General features: G+C 42.7%; 1 protein-coding gene and 1 long non-coding RNA gene across 5 annotated transcripts in view; one reads left to right on the top strand and one right to left on the bottom strand.

The window, feature by feature from the left end:
• Positions 1-20,638, bottom strand: part of Tmtc1 (transmembrane O-mannosyltransferase targeting cadherins 1) — a 209,708-nt gene that overhangs the window by 122,281 nt on the left and 66,789 nt on the right.
• On the top strand, positions 1,580-7,048 carry LOC147995160 (uncharacterized). The gene is made up of 3 exons (XR_015686261.1): positions 1,580-1,643; positions 4,977-5,079; positions 6,771-7,048. It is a non-coding gene; the product is annotated as an uncharacterized LOC147995160 (long non-coding RNA).

Below are 20,638 nucleotides of genomic sequence, written 5' to 3' on the forward strand. Positions count from 1 at the left end.
AGAAAATTGTAGTTCATTACCAGGGTATTTCTGTAAAACAAAACGTAACTATAGTTTTCTCTTTTAGAAGTAGCAAATTAAACACAACAAAACACTAAAGCAAGAGTTGCAAAAAAAAAAAAACCAATAAAACAGTAAGAAAGGATTCAGTTGCTTTATAGTGCAGTTTATAAGCAAAAGTGAAAATAGTTTTGTTTTTTCAAGACATGGCTTGGTGTACCTTCCTGTCTTGGACTTTGCTTTGCAGACTAGGCTGGCCTTGAACTCAGAAAGATCATCCTGCCTCTGCCTCTCAAAAGTGCTGGGATTTTAGGTGTATGCTGCCACCACCTGGCAGATTTACTGGCATTTTAATGTCTTCGAGTCAGAAAAGTTAAATAATAGATTAACAGTTTTGCCTTTTTGCTGCCAAAAGACATCTTCCAGAACAGTTTTACTAGTATTGATTAGAGAAGGAATACTTGAGTTTCAGAGGTTTGTGAACTCCCGGTTAAAGGTAAGGGTTTTTTGTTGTCTTCTTTCATTTTAGAGGATTTTTAGTGAATACTGTACACAACCAAGGATGCAGGTGCCCCCAGAGGCCAGAGGTTGGTAGATCCTTCTGAACCTGGGGTAAAAAGCATTTGTGACCTACCTGATCTGTGAACGCTTAGAACAAACTTGGGACCACTGCAAAGAACTGCATGTTAACCACTGTGCCCCAAAGATAAGGATTTCATTTGCAGAAAGATGGCTTTTGCTTTTTAATTCTACATGAGAGTCCCTTTAAATGAACTGGAATCTCATTAATTTGCTAATGTTTAAACACCCAAACCAAGGTCATTGGTAAATGTTTCAAGATACACTGATCAGCTTTAGTGTGGGCTGCAGGTACAGCTGGGTGGTGGAGTGCCTTAGCACACAATATGAATGGGCTTTTGTTTACCAGCACGCATGTGCAACATCTGTTTGCCAGGATGATTCCTTGGAACTGGAGTTAAAGATGGTTATTAGGAAATGGACCTGGGTCCTCTGCAAGAACCACGAGTGCTCTTAAACAGAGCGGTTTCTCCAGCTCAGGGGAAGGTTTGTGTCAATCCTTACAAGTGAAAAACAGGATAGCCTGGGAATCAGTCCCCTGTGTCTACTATGTGGGTACTGGGAGTCAAACTTGAGTCATTAATATTTATCTGCAGAGTCACTTGCTAGTCCTATCCTAGATGGTTTCAATTGCTAGCACCATAAAAATAATCTCTAACGGCAGACAGATCTGGATTCGAATACAGGCTGCTTCCACCTAGGTTTGAGCTGCAGGTTGTAGCGAGAATGGGAACAAAACATAGGAAGCCTGAATGTGCAAGCACACACAGTCGGTTAGCACTGTATTCTAAAAATCACTACAAATGGTCGTAGTGGATACGCCGAACTTTTTCTACTCAATAGTAACAGAAGAGCTTGTTTCAGACATGCTATTCTGTGTTCAATAAATCGTAAAAGATTTTTGTTTTGAGACACGATCTCCCTAGCCCTGGAAGGTCTTAAGCTTCCTGTATAGCCAAGGATACCTTGAACTTCTGATTCCTGTCTGCTCAAATTACAGGTGTATTCCCATCAGACCAGGTTTGGAGTGCTGAGGACAGAAACCACGGCTTCCCGAATGCTAGGCAAGCATTTTTACCAGCAGTGTTGCATCGCTAGCTCATAACTGACTTTATGCCCCAGAACATGGACCTTTAGGCTTCATTTAAATTAGAGAAAAGTAAATCAAGTTTTTCTTATCTAATACAGCACCCAAACCTAGGTCCCAAGGGTATTTTTACTCAAATAATATACATGAAATATGCATGCTTTGAATGGTTTAGAGATAGCATCTTGGTCTGTGGACCAGGCTAATCTCAGAGATCCACCTGCCTCTGCCTTCCCAGTGCTAGGATCAAAGGCGTGAGCCACAGATCCTCTGCTCTTTAACTTTAAATTTTTTAATAAAGTACACGGAGCAGCATACTGAGAGTCACAGGTTTGGCTGTTCCTCCACCCCCACGGGCATGCGCAATCATGTGCGCATGCGTGTAGAAACAGCCACGCTCTTCTTTGAAACAGGGCTTCTCAATCAAACCCAGAGCTCATTGATCTTGCCAGTCTTTCCTGTCCTGTTTCTCTGAGGATCCGGTCTCAGTTTCCCAAGGCTAGAATTACATAGAACTGACAAGCACACCCAGCATTCCTCAGGATCTGAACTCCTGTCCTAACTCTTTCACAGGAAGAGCTTAGATCACTCTGCTACTTCCTGGCCCAGACGCTGGAGTTTGTTTTTAATGCTTCCCCAAACATCCAGGACTTTAGAATGCCAAGTCAGGATGTTTGCAGGGACATTACCTTCAGAATTGCTGAGTGATTGCAGCGATCCCACGCTCTTGAAGCTATTCTTATCCAGTGCTATGAGTGGGATTAAGCTTCAAGAATGCTCACGGTTCAACTGCACTGTTGTCTGGAACATATTAGTTATGGGGTGGAACACTGCATAGTTAACCAAGCCCTTTATTTGAGCACATCTGCACCCCCAGTATCACACCCACACCTGTTTCTGCTGACCTTAATTGGTATCCAGTCTGTGTTGTGGTGAAACCCTAAGTGGCATTTGAAACGAAGCCCTTTTGGCATTAAGTATCATTTGTAGAAAACAAATAAATAATTAAAATAAATAAATAAATAATTCCCTGTTCACTGTGGAGGCTCTTAGAGCATTTTTGTAATACCTAGTGAAAGGGGAGGGGGACTTCCTAGTAAATTCAGGGGAATGTAACGGACTCTGAGGACTGAGTGAGCACCATAAGCCCAACATTCTAGGATTTAAATATATGGCTTTTCTTATGAGATGAGATGGGAGGAAAACATGTAATTCGAGTCTCAAAATAGCCTATACCAAGCACCAGGCATTGTATGAGATGGAATCTCTATTTATTTATAAACTCAATTACTAAGGCATATTGCTTCAGCATCTTATATATGAAGTGTGACAATAAAGAAATGAGATCAGGCTTTTTGTTGTTTGGCTCATAAACTGGCACTGATGGAATTTTCAAAATAAGAGTTTCTAAACAATATTAACGAACGGAGGATGAGTGGACCAAGTTTATAGTCAAGACCATTGCCAAAGATAAGAGTCCTCTTACTGTATGGCTCTGATTTCTGTACTGAAACCAGTCCTAGTCTTTGATCTGCATAGCTCACATATGTTAACATATGATATAGATTCAAATGGTGAGGAACATATATACCCCCCCTTTTTTTATAGTTTTGTAAATCCTGAGAGCCATAGTCCAGTGGCTCAATTTCTGGTATAGAATAGGAAAGTCCTTCAAATATAAATATGTTATCTGACTGCACACGAGGTGGGGAGAATGCCATCCTTTGAGACTAGGATTAAACAATTGTGGCTGGAGAATGGGTTCAGGAGTGATTTATGGTCTCCCATGGAGATCAGTTCCCAGCACCTGTTTAGGGCTGTTATAACTGCATCTAATTCCATTCCCAGGGGACTTGAAATCCTCTTCCGGTCTAAGATGGTCTAAGATCTCATCCATCTTTATTTCTTCTTTCTCTCTCCTCCCTCCCTTCCCCTTCCCCCTTCTTCTTTCTCTTCATGACTTTTTCTTTCCCTTCATTGTTTTTATGGTACAGAGGGTAGGATATGCAGGGCAACCATTTTGCCTATGAGCTTTATCTCCAGCCCTACTTTTGCATTTAAAAAAGTCTTATTTGACAGTATTCTGATGTACATGTACACACACATATATACATACACATATATACACACACATACACTCATGTACATGCACACACATGCATACACTGTATTCAGCCCCCAATCCCTTCTCTCCCCAACTCTCTTTTATATTTTGTATTTTGAGACAGGGTTTTACTAGGTTGTTCAGGGTATCCTTGAACACACTGTAGCCATGCTGGTCTTGAATTTTTGATCCTTCTTAGCTTCCTGAGACACTGGGATTGCAGGCCTGTATCTATTCTATAAATAGAAGTCTATTTCTATGCACCCCAGATAGAGAGGGACAAATAGGCCAAACAAATGATCCTAAGTGTAAGTAGATGAACCAGTGAGTCTGTGGGGCTGATTTACTGGAGGAATATGGGTGGAGTCACAGGAGCATAGGCAGCTACACCATCAAGGTGTCTCCCTATGTAGAACTGTCAGCTGCTTACACATCATGGGAAGGAGCCCAGGCACCAGGTGTTGTGCTCTTTTACTTCTGGGAGGGAGTGTTAATGAGCCCAGTGTAGCCAGAGTCTCCGTGTGGGTAAATGGGGTTCTGCAACACAACTCTTATTAGCCTCAGCTCGAAGAACTATCCATCCCAAGCAAGCGCTGTGAGGTGAGCCGGTAAGCAGGCACCTGATGTCATTACTCTGGACACAGAGCTTCCAAACCAACCATTGTCACCGTCTCACCAGTGTGGCTATTAAGAATGTGAGCTGCCTTCGAGCACCGCATGTATTCCTTTTAATAAGGTGCCTTCCTCCTGCCCGCTCACACCTCACATCTCCTTTATTCTTATTTCTTTCCCTCAGTATCTTCATTATTTCACTTCTCAGTTCTTCCTACTGCCTCGCCTCTTCTGGTATGCTATATACCGTTCTTGGTTAAGGGAATAAAGAACAAACATCAGTGTGCATACCTACACACACATACTTGAGTCAAGGAGTGACAATGAGCTAACAATGGAAGTCTATCTGGATGGCTTAAAAGGACCCAGTCAGTATCATCACTCATTAGAAGAAGTGAGAAACCACTTGGCGTCCACGAGGCTGTCTGGAACAGATAAATAAGTGAATAAGTAAATAAATGACCACAGGAGCACCGTTCAAGATGGGAGTGAGTGAGCTTTATATGTTGGGATTTGTTAACTGCTATATCCAGCTTGGAAGAATTTGGGGGTGAAGGAAGACCTCAGTATATAATTCAGCTCTGTCTCTCTTAGGTACTTGGGCATCCTTCTAAAGAAGAAAAAGTTAAGACTCTATTCTGGAATGGATAGAGCAGTGTTATCCATGATACTCCAGGAGTCTAGTTTCTGAACATGGGTGAGTACCATTTGCTGGAAAAAAAAAAAGCAAGTATTTCTAGTGCTTTGTATAAACCTCCAAAATACCAGATTGCATTAAAGAAACCGAGTACAGAAAATCAAGTCCTTTCTCATTCAATTTCTGTGAAGTGTCTAGAAAAAGCAAATTCATAAAGACAAGCAGATGCTGGTTGCCTTGGGCTGGAGTTGGGAGTGGGAATGATTGCTCATGTTGAGATGGTTCTATTAGTGGTGAAGTGTGGAGAGACTGGGTTGCAGAAGGGATCCCATAGTTCTGTAGATCCATTAACAACGTTACCTTGTATCTTTAAGATGAATGGACAAAATAAATTATCTTCACCGAACCTTAAAAATACTTCATTAGTCTCATTTCTGCATGAGAGGGATATATACTAGGACCAGTTCACCAGCTAGCTTCCATTGTAAAACTAGAGAAATATTTTCATGTAAAAATTCAGACTGCCTGGGATAAAACCAGATTATTAAAATGCCCAGGTCCATTCATAGCATTTTAGATGTTCTAGTTTTGCTCTCTAGGCATTTGTAGAAAAGACATATATCCTTGAGATATATCCTTCATGCAGTATACTTCAGAATATATATATATATGTATATATGTATATATGTATATATGTATATATGTATATATATGTATATTAATAGGTGTGTCAAGAGTAGCTTGCTTTATATGTTTTCCCTCCAACGCAAACACTGCTTGTGACCTGTGTAGCCTGCATTGTTATAATAAACACTGGTCTTACAACCTTTGCTAACAGACTACACTGGATGGCAGTGGCCAACCTCATGTCTACATGCTACCTCTAGGCATACGTCACGGATGCACTAAGTAAGCGGCTAACACAAATTTATTCTTATTATTTCTGTGCTCTGTGTGCATTAAGTTCTGCAACAAATTCCCACAAACATAACAGCTTAAAGCTACTCCAGTTTGTTTTCCCTCATTTCCAGAAGGTAAGCTGTTACTAGGCCTCTGCTCCTTCTGAAAGTCTAGGCAAGCCGCCCCTCCCCCCCACCCAGTGCCTTCCAGATCCTGGTGACACCAGCACATTCTTCTTCTGCGAGGCAGCAGTCACTCCAGCCTCTCCCTCTATCTGTGTACTGACTTCTCTCTGCATCTGTCTTCCAAGGTCACAGGATAGTCCTGAGGAGCAGTATGTACCTCAGGTAATCCAGGACAGGAGTACTCTCTCATTCACAGGTCCTCAGATTCGCTGGAGGATGGATATTCAGCGAGCTGCCCCTTAATCCACTACACTGTATAAACAAAATCCATTTAAAAATATTTCAAAAGGCCTGAGAAGACGCATATCAAAAAGAAAATAATTGGTCTGGAGACGTGGCTCAGAGGTACAGCTTCTGCTTAGCCTTCGTTTGTTGGATCTCTGGCACGCAAATAAAAATAAAGTTAAAAAAAGATAAAGCGGTGTTTCTGCCTTGCCGATTTATCTCTGACTGGGAAATGGCTTTCTTTTCGGAAACCTAAGCCTTTCCAACCTGAATTATGCCGGAAGGTTTCATGATGGATTTGAGTATGGCCCATTGAGAAAATAGGAAGCAACCTTTTCCATGACTGAAATAAACAATTTACGGAGGTGTGAGGGGGTTCGCTTCCTCCTGTGCTGTCTGCCTTTCCCCATCTCTCTGTGACTGATGGCAGTTATTTTCCAGGACTCCTGTTTCTCTCCAGTGATGTTTTTCCAGAGGAGGTGTGTTTGCATAAACCTCAGGCTGGAGTAAAGTGCTGTAATGAACTGTGACAGTATGAAGTCGGCCCTTCTTTATCACAGCCTTCAGTACTGAAGTATCATCATCTCTGTCACGACACGGTGCATCATGGGGAAAAGACAGAAGGGGCCACACAGAGCTGGCTCAGAGCCTCTGCAGAGTATGGGAAAATAGAGTGGTTCTGCTGCTTCAATGCCTCGGAATAAACGACTAGAATAAAATAATGTGTTTGTGTGTGTTTAAAAAACGAGGGCAAATGGGAAAGATGTATAGCTTCTGAAACCTAAAAACTCAAACTGTCCTGTCGGAGCCCCACCAGCACCGGGGCACGCCCCTTGTCATTATCAACATTTAGTGACACGCCAAGAAATCGGAGGACGATTAAAAGAAATGTTTTGACTTGCCAAGATCTGAGGTCACCTCATTCACCCCAATGAAACCCCTTTCCCACACTCTGCCAGTGCTCTGCACAGAAGGAAACCTTCAAACACAATTTCTAAGCAAACGGAAGGACAGAGCGGGGTGTCTGTATTCTTCTGCGCGTGTGCGTGCGTCCTCGATTTTCAAAGGTGAGTGAGCGTGTTACAGGTCCCAGGTTTACATGATTCCGGTGATGTGCCACTGAGTACTGAGGAGCAAGATCTATGTGAACCTAGGAATCAGCATCAACTTAAAACCTACAGTTGTGAGGGGCTGGGGATTTAGCTCAGTGGTAGAGCGCTTGCCAAGCGCAAGGCCCTGGGTTCGGTCCTCAGCTCGGGAGGGGGGGGCGGGGGGAGACAAAATAACAAAACCTACAGTTGTTGCTGGTTTTGTTTCTTAAAAAAAAAAGGATTTTAAAATCAAGGCTTATTGGCTCCTGGGGGGAGACAAAATAACAAAACCTACAGTTGTTGCTGGTTTTGTTTCTTAAAAAAAAAAAAGATTTTAAAATCAAGGCTTATTGGTGCTTTATCAAGCTATGCTATTAAGTTTTTAAACTTTACAGGATGGATAGCATTTGTGAAGCTGAGCTTCAACCTTAGCACTGAGGGAAAAAAATAACGAAAACATGTCAATGTGTTTTCTTGGGACTATTAACATGTTACACTGGGCTGTTAACAAATATCGGGGAGAAATATGACTACAAAGGAGGTATTAGAATTAAGAAAATATTAAGGAAAAAACCTGATATATGCAAGAGGCATTCCATATGAATTAGTGCTATTTTTAAAAGTAAAAATTTCCTTTTTTATTTATAATTCACACTCAAAGTATAAAGAACTTAGTTCATCACCAACAAATGGCACAGGAGACATATTATTTTAATAGAAAAGCAAAATGAACGGGTATAAAGGCTTTGGAACATGAAGGTCTACAGAAACATCGCCTTGAAAATCCTCCTCACTCATTTTAGAATCCTTCGCTTGTCCATGTGTGGCCTAGACTGTGAATTTCTATATCAGGAGAAAGGAAGTCCTACAGATTGAATCTGGCCTGCTGCTCATTTTTATAAATAACATTTTATTGGGATGCCAAAAAAGTAGAAGTGTAAACTCCCAGGACAGTGGGAGGCCTTACTAACATTACTGCCTCAGAGCTCTAAACTGTCACCTCTGACCTCCGCATCTCAGGGGACCACCCAGGCCCCTACATGGAGCACCACTTTGGCTGAGTCTTGAGGATGACTGGGCAAACTTCTTGAGGAAGTTGAGGGGCCTGGTTGTCACTAGGGACCCCTCTGAAGATTGTAGCCAGTAGTTCCAGCTGTGTTTTCTGCTTCCTATTTATGGTCATGTCCACAAGCCCCCACTGCTGGACTTGGTGGCTCCCTTTGCCTTCTCACAATGGACTGTGATTCTCTGGAATTGTGATCCAAAATAAATCTTTTCCTTTCTTACCCTGTTTCCATTAGGTTTTTTGTCACAGGGATAAGAACTAGTTGCCATATGGCAGATTCTCATATGTTTGCCAGATAAATGAAAAGATAAATGCCAGATAAAAGAAAGGATGCTGTCACAGACCAACTTTGAATATATTTCCTTTCCTCTTGTTGACTTCTGCTTCTTCCCTTCCAGCCACTGACACTCCATGATGGTTTGTATATGCTTGGCCCAGGGAGTGGCACTATTAAAGTGTAGCTTTGTTGGAGTAGGTATGTCACTGTGGGTGTGGGCTTTAAGACCCTCAGTCCTAGCAGCCTTCAGATGAAGATGTAGAACTCTCAGCTCCTCCTGCACCATGCCTGCCTGGATGCTGCCATGTTCCCACCTTGATGATAACGGACTGAACCTCTGAACCTGTAAGCCATCGCAATTAAATGTCCTTTATAAGAGTTGCCTTGGTCATGGTGTCTGTTCACTAAACTCTAACTAAGACGCCCCTTCATTTCCCTTCCCAGGAACATGCCTCTGCCTCAGATGCGCCTCCTTGAGGGTTCTAGGTGACCGTGACGGGATCCTCCCACAAGTCTTCAGGAACAGCCACAATGATGGGGATTGGAAGGTTATTTTCTAATAGTGTCTAGTACCTAAAGTAACAATCTTAGTAAGTGACCTATGCCTCAGTCTGAGTCCTCCAGAGAAGCAGAACCCACACAGTCTCCGTACATGCACAGAAGTGTCTGTATTATAAGAATTTTAGTCATGAGGAGACTCTTGACTGTCAATGCTCCAATTTACCTCTGACGAAGGGAGAGTAGATAAATTCAACTTCCGCTACCTGGGGAATTCCTTCTTTTGTTCTATTCAGACTCTTTAACTGCCTGGGCAAGGGCCATTCATGAGAGCAAGAACAATCTGCTTGACTGAGCACTCACTGTTTTAAATATTCAGCTCGCACCCAAATGCCCTCAACAAGCAACATTTAGAATATTGGGCAAAACTTCTGAGTACACTCAGTCCAGTCAAGGCATGCCCAAAAGAGATGCCACACTTGAATGGATACAAAGTGTCTTCCAAAAGGCTCCTGTAGGTTTGGTCCCCAGAGAGTGATGCTACTTCTGAAAGGTGATTGGACAATGACGTGGGCCATGGAGACCATGTATCTCATCCTCTGACCTCTTCCTCCATCTGCTTCCCAGATCCCATGAGGCGAGCATCTGTTCTGCTGTGCGTCTACCAATGTTCTGCCTCATTACATGCACAGGACCCAATGATGCCAAGAAAGCAGGGGCTCACATCTCTGAATCTGCAACCTCAGGTGAGTCCTTCCTGTTTTTAATTGCTTTACATAGGGCAGTGAGATGGCTCGTCGAGTAAAGGCTCTCGAGGCCAAACCCGACCACCGGAGAGCAATCCCTGGGGCCCACGTGGTGGAAGGAAAGAACATAGGCTTATCCTCTGAGTGCCATATATACACTGGCATGTGTGCATGTAATGTGCGCACATGTGTGCACACATGCACAAATGTGTAAATAAATAAAAATATAGTAAAATCTTAAAATTAAAGTTATCGGACATACCTAGTACTGGGTCTCCTCACAGCAATGTCTGAGAGTAAATGTCCTGTAATTCTCATGCTTTGAATCTTTGAGAACAAAGGGCGTTTCACTATTCCGTCCTTTCAGGTGACGATTTAAATGGCTTCTGTGAGTTACAGTTCAGACTCTGTATTCTTGCCTGAGGCTGACAGTAGGAGCTGGGGGTGTAGCTGAGTTGATAGAGGCCCTGCTCCCCAGCACAACATAAACCTGACATGGTGTGTGGGCCGCAATCCAACCCTCCTAAACTAGAAGTAGGAGAATCAGAAATGCAAGGCCATCCTTGGCTACACAGTGACTCTGAGGCCTGCCTGGGCTACGTGAGAAAAAGAGCAACAAAAAGAAAACCAAAATCCTCTGGCGTTATACATTATTATGTCACTAGATCTAGATCAACCCTCCCTCATCTTGCATGAGCACAAACGGGTGTTCAGGATGCTATTATACAACCCTGAGTATCTGTTACAGATCCTTGGGCTCCAACTCCTGCTTTTAAAGCCAAGAGGTAAACAGGGAAAGAGAGAGTTAACTCTCACTAGTGGGAACCAGCCCTGTACTCCCCAGCTGTGAACAATCAGGCTTGTCAGATTCCCTCCAGGAAACTCCTGCCGCTTTATTGGGATGAATGGGAAACAGGATTTTGACTTTCTGATAGGCTATAAATCCACCACCAAGACTGCTAAGGACCGGCTGGGCTTACCTATACAAGCTGCATCTTTAATTACGGACCCCACAAGATGTAGAGCTCAGGAATGCCCCACTGTGTTCTAAGCAGAGCCGGAGGCCCACAGGATAATGACCAAGGGTTCCATCTTTTAAAAGCACAGAGAAAGGCAAGAGCAGCCAGGCAGTGAGAGGCCCTGGGCACCCTGGTGTATCAACCTGCAGGTAGCAGTGTGCCCAGAAAGGGGCTGAGTACCCTGGTGTGTCAGTTTGGAAATAATTTGCTTATGCATAGTTCTTCCTCATGGTGAGTCTCAATTTTGTAGCTCTGAATTTTAGGTCTAATTTTACATTTATCTTTGGTATAAAAATGAATAATGCAGCCAGGCATAGTGGTGTGCACTTTTAATCCCAGCACTTAGGACGCAGGGACAGGCCGATCTCTGTGAGTTTGAGGCCAGCCTGGTTGACACAAGGATACATAATGAGACTTTAATTGGTTAATTTTGAGAAAGGAGGGGGGGATGAAAAAAATCCAGTTCTGAGAAAATTATGTTTTGACACCTCTTTCTTTTTTATAATCTAGGGGTGTGTGTGTGTGTGTGTGTAAGGTATGTATGTATGTGTATGTATGTATGTATGTATATATGAATGGATGTATATATGTAAAATATATGTGTATGTATGTATGGTATGTATGTATGTGTGCATGTAAGGTATGTATTATGTGTGTGTATGGTATGTATGTATGTGTGTATGTAAGGTATGTATTATGTGTGTGTATGTATGTACATAAGATATGTATATATTTAAGAATGAATGAATGAATGAATGAGGGGGCATATGTGTATAATACATGTGTGTGATAGTCAGAGGACAACTTAGGGAAGTAAGTTCTTTCTTTATATCATGTGGGATCAAACTTGGGTCTTCAGACTTGGCACAAGTGCTTTTGCTGGTTGGGCCTGCCTGAATTTTGGTCCACCTTATGGGAAGAAAAATATTAAATTACAAAAAGGAATATGGACGGAGACATAGTTCTGCAGGTAAAGTTCTGACTGGGCATGGTGATGCATGCAGGTGATTCTGGCACAGGAAAGGCAGAGACAAGATTCCCATGACTCATTGGGCCAGCCAGTTTAGCCAATTGCCAACCCTTGGGTTCCAAATGGGAAACCTGTCTCAAAACCTAAGGAGTACAGCTCTGGAGGAGCAACAACCAGGGTTGACCCAGTCTGGTTCCCAGGCACACATGCACACAAAGTAAGATACGACATGATAAAATAAAAAAGTACCAGATAGGCAGAGCCATGGTCTACAACTGTGTTCCATGTCCTTTGTGAGAGCTAGAGATTGCATTGAAACAAAAGTTGAAATAAGATGGAGACAAAAGTTTCAGAATTATATATGCAAAATGTGTTTTTTTTAAACTGGTCAAAAAATCTTCTCTGGCTAATAAAATGCTTTCATAGCACATGCAGTGAAATAAGTTTTAATTGGCGAAATATTAGCCCAAACTATTTCCAGCTGTCCACCAGGTGGTATAGAGCCCCCTCCTATAAGAAACCCACATTTCTATTCTGTGACGCTCTTAACTGTGTTTGACAGCATTTTACTTGGTCTCTTAAAATTCAGCTGGCTCCTTAACCCCCTTGTCAAACAAGGACTGTGAAGAGGATTATGTGTGTTGGAAGAAAGCCTGACGTTTTTTGTAGTTGTAGATTTTCATAAGAACATAGCTTATAGATAGGCTACAGAGATGTGGCTCAGTGGTTAAAAGCATTTGCCACTCTTGCAAGAGAACCTGGGTTTAGTTCCCAGCACCCACGTCAGGCAGCTTACAATCACAGGTAACTCCTGTTCCTCAGGGAATCCAGTGGCCCTGTCTGGTACAGTGATTTACGTGTATACCAGGCTCACACACGTGAATCATATATGTGCTCACACACCTAAAGAAAATCTCTAAAAGTGCCTAGAGAGATACCCAAATAATCATGGAACATTTCTGAGCCTACCTCTCCCTCTGCTTTAAAACAGGAATAAGCCCTGGATTCAAGCCCCAGCACTACACAAACCAGGAGTCATAGTCGCTGTCTGTAATCTCTGCACTTAGGATATAGAAGCAAGAGGATTAGGAGCATGGAGTTCAGGGCCAGCCTGAGATACAGCCTTCCAAAAAGAGTGAATGAACGAATGAATGAAGGAATTTAATTAAATAAGCAAACAACATTGCAACCTTCCTTCACTATATGTGTGGTCAGGGCTGGAGCGATGGCTCAGTAGTTCAGGGCACTTGCTGCTCCTGCAAAGGACCCACGTTTGTTTCCCAGCCCCCACATGGAAGTTTATGTCCTCCTATGTCTCCAGTTCAGAGGATTTGACATCCTCCTCTGGCCTCCACTGGTACTGCATTCGGATGGTGCATGTAGGCACACGGAGACACAGAAGACAATAGTAAGTAAATTTTATTAAAAAAAAAAAAAACACAAATAAACCTGTTAGGCCAAAATATATGACATAGTAAACCTGACTCCTGGCACACAGTACCCTACAAAAGTGTTGCACCATAGCGTGGTATTACACTCTGCATCGTTGGGAAGAGAAAGAGGTAAACCACGTGAGTGCAGGAAGGCCCGGACACCTCACTAGTTGGAGGGTTTTGAAAGTAATTTTAAGTAAACGTCTCTATTCACAGGTGCATCTCAGACGGAGGATATCTATGTGGAAAGGCCCAGCTTGCCAAAATGAGCTCATTCATAAGGTTTCATTTTGGTAGTAAAATGAATGAATGAATGAATGAATGAATGAATGAATGAATGAATGAATGAATGCACATGCCTGGAACTCAGTCACTCTGGAGGATGAAGGCTGAGGCAGGACAGCAACAATAAGGACAACAGCACATGGAAGAAAGAAAGAAGAGGGGTGGCCCCTGTGCATGTTTACCATTAAACCTGCCACTTTTGATTATACACTCCAAGAGCTTTCCCCTCTTCTTGCTGTATGGGTTACAATTCTCCCCATTCTCCAAAGTTGGGCCAGTAGGTGAGTGTTCTGTGGCTGGCACCGCTGCTGCCCAGACCTGATCAGACTGGTCAAAAGACTGCTAGGCGTACCTTGGCAACAGCCTGAGAGTCTTCCTAAGATATATCTCCTTTCCACTCTTCCTCACAGAGCCCAGACATACTAAAAATCTTAAAGTGCCTTTCATCCCTTTGGGTTATTTTTATTTTACCCTAAAAACTATCCTACAATAATTCTCATCTTGTATAATTCTTGAAGGAGTCAAATGAATGTAAAAACTTTGAAAGAAAATATATTATTAAATGCATGAACTACTTGTCAGCCAACTGAAGTTAACCCCCATGGTCAGCATGGAAATCTCTCTGTGGGTTATATGGAATATGAGGTAGCCGGCCTTAACAGGGGAACTATTCAATTAAATTCATCATGGCCGTAAGTTCAGGACAAGGATATGCTTAAAGGCACTAAACAAATGTATTTTACAAAGTAGACATCCATCTCTAACTTTTTAAATTGTGTTTCATATTGAACTTGTTTTTCTACTAACGTAAATGTAGGTGGTGTTTGAGAAAATAACCTGAGAGCAAGGGAGATCACCTACTCACCAAAGTGCTTGTTATGCAAGCACGAGGACCTGCGTTTGACCCCCAGGCATGGTGGCATGGACGTGTAAGCCCAGCACTAAGGAAGCAAAGATATATCCATCCCTAGAAATTTCTGAACAGCCAGCCCATCTCACAGGCGATCTTTAGACCAACCAGAGGCCCTGTCTAAAAAATAAAATGGTAGCTTTTCTGAATAACAACACCCAAAACTGTCCTCTGGCCTCCACATGTGTACATATGCAATTACACACACACACACACACACACACAGAGAGAGAGAGGGAGAGGGGGAAGAGAGAATGTTGAGATAACCATTACATATCCTCATCCCTTCTGACAGCATATATCATACTATGAAACACACATTACATCTTATTCCTGAAAGAGTTAGACATGTCAGGAACTCACCCTTAGCTCTATGCGGATTAATAACCTTTTAAAATTCCTGCCTTTCTGAGATACCTCTCGGGTTTTTTGTTTGTTTGTTTGTTTGGGACTTGTTTGCTTGCTTGTTTGTTTATTGAGATAGGGTCTTGTCGTGTAGCCCTGGCTGGCCTCGAACTCACTATGTAGCCAAGGCAGTCTCAATCTTACAGCCATCTTTCTGCCTCAGTGTACCAAAGTGATGGGCAGGCCCCACCTATCCAGCCAGTTCCATTCTCTTTCTAATGTGAATAGCGCTTATGTAACTTGCTAATCAATGAATCACCTAAGACTTCCGTTTGATTTGTGTGTGTGTGTGTGTGTGTGTGTGTGTGTGTGTGTGTGTGTATATGTCTGTGTGTGTGTATGTATATATACATATATATTTTGAATATCTGAGGGGAGTAGTGTCCAGAGAACAGGAATACATCATTCCCTGAACAATTTGCATTAATTAATTATTTGTCCATAACAGATTACTTTAACACCTATCTGCTCAGACAAAGAATGATGAGTCTTTGCTCATTTATTTGCATAGGCCAAAGCCAGTCCTCTCCTGCGGTTGGCCTTGGGCCTCAGCTCTGTGCTGGCTCATCACTGGAGGCCTCCCTCATTCTCTGTAACACAGGTCTCTGGACTCTCTTAGGGCAAGCAAGAGGGTAACCAGTTGGAACTTTTATGACTTTTCTCAAAGATAACATACCACCATGTCTTTTACACAAGCCTCCACCCCACAGTCTAGGGAGTGATTACGCTGGAGCACAAACACCAGAAAGCAGCGCCATAGGCTCTAGCTACCTACCCCCAACCCCGTTCTGTGGACATCGGCTTAAGACACTTTACTTATGTTCTAAAGACCGGTTCATGAAAATAAGACAAAGAAAAGAAAAGCAACAGCTAAGGACTGTGGCCCTCCATGTCTTTCTTTCTTTTCTTTTAAATTAAAAAGTAATAAGACTAAACAAATGACCACTCTGGAAATACACAAAAAAGGGGAAATTAAATAGCAAATCAGCCTTCTCAAAGCAGGAGTCACAGGAGGCGTGCAGAAAAACGGGGCTTTGTTCATAGTATCGACCTAGAAACTCATCTTTCAAAGAGGACAAATTTTCTTTTAATTGATAAAGCTCTGTAAAAGCTTGGGGTTGTCATTATCATGGCAAGAGTAAGGAAAACAACAATGTATTCCACCACTGGTCCCCATGATTGATTTAAAGCTTCTTAAAGCAATTTGCTGTTGGTGGAATCTAATTCAGTCAGCAGAGCGCTGTAGGCTTGGTTCCTTATTGATTTAGAATAATCTTATGAAAGAATTTTATGGTTTTCATAGATAGCACTAGTCTGAATGCGTATGAGTCTTCCCAATGTCAAGTTCCTTTGTGGGCCAATGGCAACCACATGTGGCAGTAAGATTATAGACACGTGTCTGCTGAGAAGAATTCTGGAAAGAATCTAGTTGGAGCCCTTTATTGCTTAACTCTCCTGGCAGTAGCCCCTAATGGTTACTCTCTTGTTCAATTCCTCTTCAGACTCAATAATTCATAAATCTGTATGAAGCAGTTCTCAGTTTATTAAAAACAAATCATGCCAAACCCAGGCATGATATGTTTTGTTTAGCATCTTAAACAAAAAGACTCAATTTTAAACAGTGCACTTGGAAGGAGAAATAAATGAATGAATGACAGGGCTGTGTGGAAAGGAGAGAGTGCCAGGGTCGGAGTCAGATGATGTCATTACACAAGGGGATGGCCTACCACATTCCCTCTGCACCCACAGTTCACAGGCAGGAAATAATGAGGCAGAAGGAAAGTGTCAGTAGTCGCTGGAATGGAGGACTTAACCAAACCCCAGGAGATTTCAGAGAAGAGCTCAAATCTAACACACTGTGATTTACCTTGACAGTTTTGCTTTTGTTTTTCTTTTAACATTGAAATTTAAGAATGTCCAACGTCACAGGGGAAAGGCAGAAGTGAAAGAAAATTAACTGGAGTCCAAGCTACATGCTGCTCAAAGGTCAGTTAAGTACACAGAAGAAAGTGGGCAAGGAGGGGGCAAGTTTATTCACAGCCCAGGTATCCTGGACAGATGAGGGACTGTAGTTCAAGGCAGTAGGTGTGAGAGCTCAATAGCACAACAGGGTTTCACGGAGAAGGAGAAAGGGAGAGGGGCAGGAAGGCTTCCTCATGTAGGGCAGAAGTCTCCTCTCTCTGGCTGGCACATCACAACAGAGCCAACCTCCTGTTACTCCCTCTTACCTATAAAAGAAAAGACCAAGAAGTGGTATAACAGAAGATATTCTAGGTTCTGTCCCTCTAAAGAAGGGTCTCAAAAGCAGTGCTTCTCTTCGAATGCTGAATGCCAGGCAAAAGAGAGGTCGTATAAGAAGGTTCAAGAACCCATGGGTAACTTTGCAGAACCACAAATTATAGGTAAAGATCAGCCCCTAAGGGCTTGGAGGCCCTTTTGCAGACTTTGAAGAACTTTTCTAACAACACAGTCTCTGCTATTCAAGGGTAGATCAGCAGCTATGACCAGGTTGCATAAACAGAGCCCCGCCCACGAGGAAAGAGTGACAGCTCTACCTACTCTTAGAGCAACCAAAATAAGACTGACAGCTGCTTTGTGTATAAAGAAAAGCTAATCAATCTGAAGATGTTTATCCTAGAAAAGAAACTATTTAGTAAAATGCAGCCTGCTGGTAGAAGAAAGGTGTTCCTCACCCCAACCTCAGGACCCAGTCAACAGTGGGGAGGAGACATGGGGCAACCTGTCCTGACAGGCTGCTGAAGGGAAGCTGAGCTCTATCACTCCCCGACCTCCTCAAACCTCAAGGGTCTAGGGCGTGTCCTCTGAGAAAACTCAAATGGGGTGTATTTTTTTCCCTAGTCGTCTATTGCTAGTATTCTTAGACTAGCATATGTTACCCCAAAATATACCTCCTAGGATAAGGCTTATTTAGAGCTGGCTATTCTGAGAAACTGCAGACACAGGAAAAGCTTTTAAAACAGAAGAGAAATAACCCTTCTGCAAGGGAAACCATGCTCCATTTATAAGTGTGTCTCCCTCTCAGGGACAGGAAAAGGACCATTACTTCTTCAGAGACAGCCATCAACTCAGAATATCCCTCCTTGGCCTGGTGCATCCTGACCTCCCCAAAATGTCCCATTGGTAGGCTTCCCCACACCTGTCTGTCTGTCTGTCTGTCTGTCTCTTAGTTGAAAAAGGTTTTCAATTAAATTTTTTTTTTTATGGACTGGAGAGATGGCTCAGTGGTTAAGAGCACTGACTGCTCTTCCAGAGGTCCTGAGGTCAAGTCCCAGCAACCACATGGTGGCTCACAATCATCTGTAATGAGATCAGATGCCCTCTTCTGGTATGTTAAGACAGCTACAGTGTACTTATATAAAATAAATAAATAAATAAATAAATAAATAAATAAATAAATCTTTAAAAAAATTTTACAATCTCTCTCTCTCTCTCTCTCTCTCTCTCTCTCTCTCTCTCTCTCTCAAAAGCAGGAGGGAAACCCACAAGAAATGCATACACACACACACCATATGAACACAAAATCAGAAACCATAATATAAACAAACAAAAGACTACTAAAACAAAACAAAACAAAACAACAACAACAACAATAACAACAAAAAGCCCCAAATGCCACTGACCTTGTTTTGTGTGGTTCATCTACTGCTGGGCATGGGGTCTACCCTTAAGTGTGGTTAATAACCCAGTGGGACTCCATTGGAGAAAACTAAATTTTCCTTTGCAAGTAAATGTCGATTACAATTAGTGTAAGCTGATGTCAACTTCCTCTCCCCAGCACTGGGATCCCATCTGGCTTGAACCTGTGGGAGCCCTGTGTATGCTGCCACTGTCTCGAGAGTTCGTATGTACACCAGCCCTATTGTGTTTGAAAGACACAGTTTTCTTGGTGTTAAGCATCCCCTCTAGTTTTTAAACTCTTTTGCCTTCTTTTCTGAGTAGCTCCCTGAGCCCTGAGGGAAGGGGTTTGATAAACATATTCTATTTATAGCTGAATTTTCCAAAACTCTGTCAGTCTCCACACATTGACCAGTTGTGGGTTTCTGAGTTCATTTCCATCTACTGCAAAAGAAAGGTTCTCTGATAATGACTGCTCAACCCACTGACCTATGGGTACAGTAAACTGTCAGTAGGAGTCATTTTATTGCCACACTCCTCTAGCAGATCAATAGCATTTTGTTTTTCCATAGGTGCGTGATCTGTACTCTTCAGCTCTTGGCCACGGGAGCAGTGTCAGGCATGGGTTCTAATCTCATAGCATGAGCCTTAACTCCAGTCAGGGATTGGTCGGTTACTACAGCAATATTTGTGCCACTACTCCACAGGTTACCATTGCAGAGGACAGGGTTGGTATTTACCTTTTTCCTCTGGTCGTATACAGTGTACCTTTCAGTACCATGAACGCCAACCAGTCAGTAGAAGTGAAGACTCTAGTTAGGTGCCAGCTCAGCTAGGTATGAAACCATCCCTGCACTGGAGGCTTTGTTTGTATTGAAAGATATCTAGTTGTGGCATTGTCTCTCCAGCTACTTGGTGACTCCAGTTAGTTTGGCTTTTTTTTTCAATATATGAGTATATTTTAGGAAGCCTCCATGGCCAGAGGTCTCCATTTAACCCTGAAATGACCCTCATCCCACATTCCTTTTTCTTGACCGAAGTTCCTGTGGAGCTTAAGCACAAACCCAACGCCTGGGTTCTGAGATTCACTCATTTCCACTTGGTGCTTGCTATTCAACTTCTGTTTGTCTCTCTCTTGTTTTTATTGTTACATTTGTTTATGTGTGTGTGTGTGTGTGTGTGTGTGTGTGTGTGTGTGTGTGTGTGTGTGTGCGTGTGTGTGAACTCTGCATAGACTTGTCATTTTGGATGTTATAGATACAAGAAGTGGGTTGTGAACATGAATGGACTGTCTCAGATTTCCAATTGTGTTACAAGACCCTCTACATAAACCTGTAGGTTCATGATGCTCCCTCCTCGGGCCAGATTCTGCCCCAGCCATCTGCACTGTGGGCTTTATGAAGTCCCCAGTCATGGATATAGGGAGGCCAAAAAGCATTCTATATCCCATTATAAATGGATGTGCTTGGCTATGTACAACTTATTTCTGAATGTTGCCTTGTATGATCCTCACATCAGCTCTCTGTATGCATGTACCACCCACCCTTTTCGAGCATTTTGTCTTTCTGTGCTCTCTAACACTGCCTTCTGCACATGTGGCCAGCCTACCTTCCTTCCTGACTCTGCTTGCCAGCTGACCCAAAATGTTCTCTCCTTTTGTCTCCCTCTTTTCTGAGGCTCTTCCTCATCTCATTCCTACAAACCCTTCCTGTTTTTCATCTGCCACAAATGTGTGTGTGTGTGTGTGTGTGTGTGTGTGTGTGTGTGTGTTCTCCTTCTCCACATCAAGCATGCCTTTGAGGCTAAGTACTGGAACTTCTCATGATCACCTCCTCACAAGGGATATGGAATGCACTGTGTTGTGACAGTTTGAAGCAGCACAAGATGTCTTTGCTCAATGAATATTGCCCAAGATCCATTCCCATGTCAGGCTGCTGCCTGGCACTGTGGGACACATTAGAGGGTGAATGGAC

The sequence above is a fragment of the Rattus norvegicus genome, chromosome 4, assembly GCF_021556685.1.
Source record: "Rattus norvegicus strain SHRSP/BbbUtx chromosome 4, alternate assembly SHRSP_T2T, whole genome shotgun sequence".
In the NCBI taxonomy this organism is placed as follows: Eukaryota; Metazoa; Chordata; class Mammalia; order Rodentia; family Muridae; genus Rattus; species Rattus norvegicus.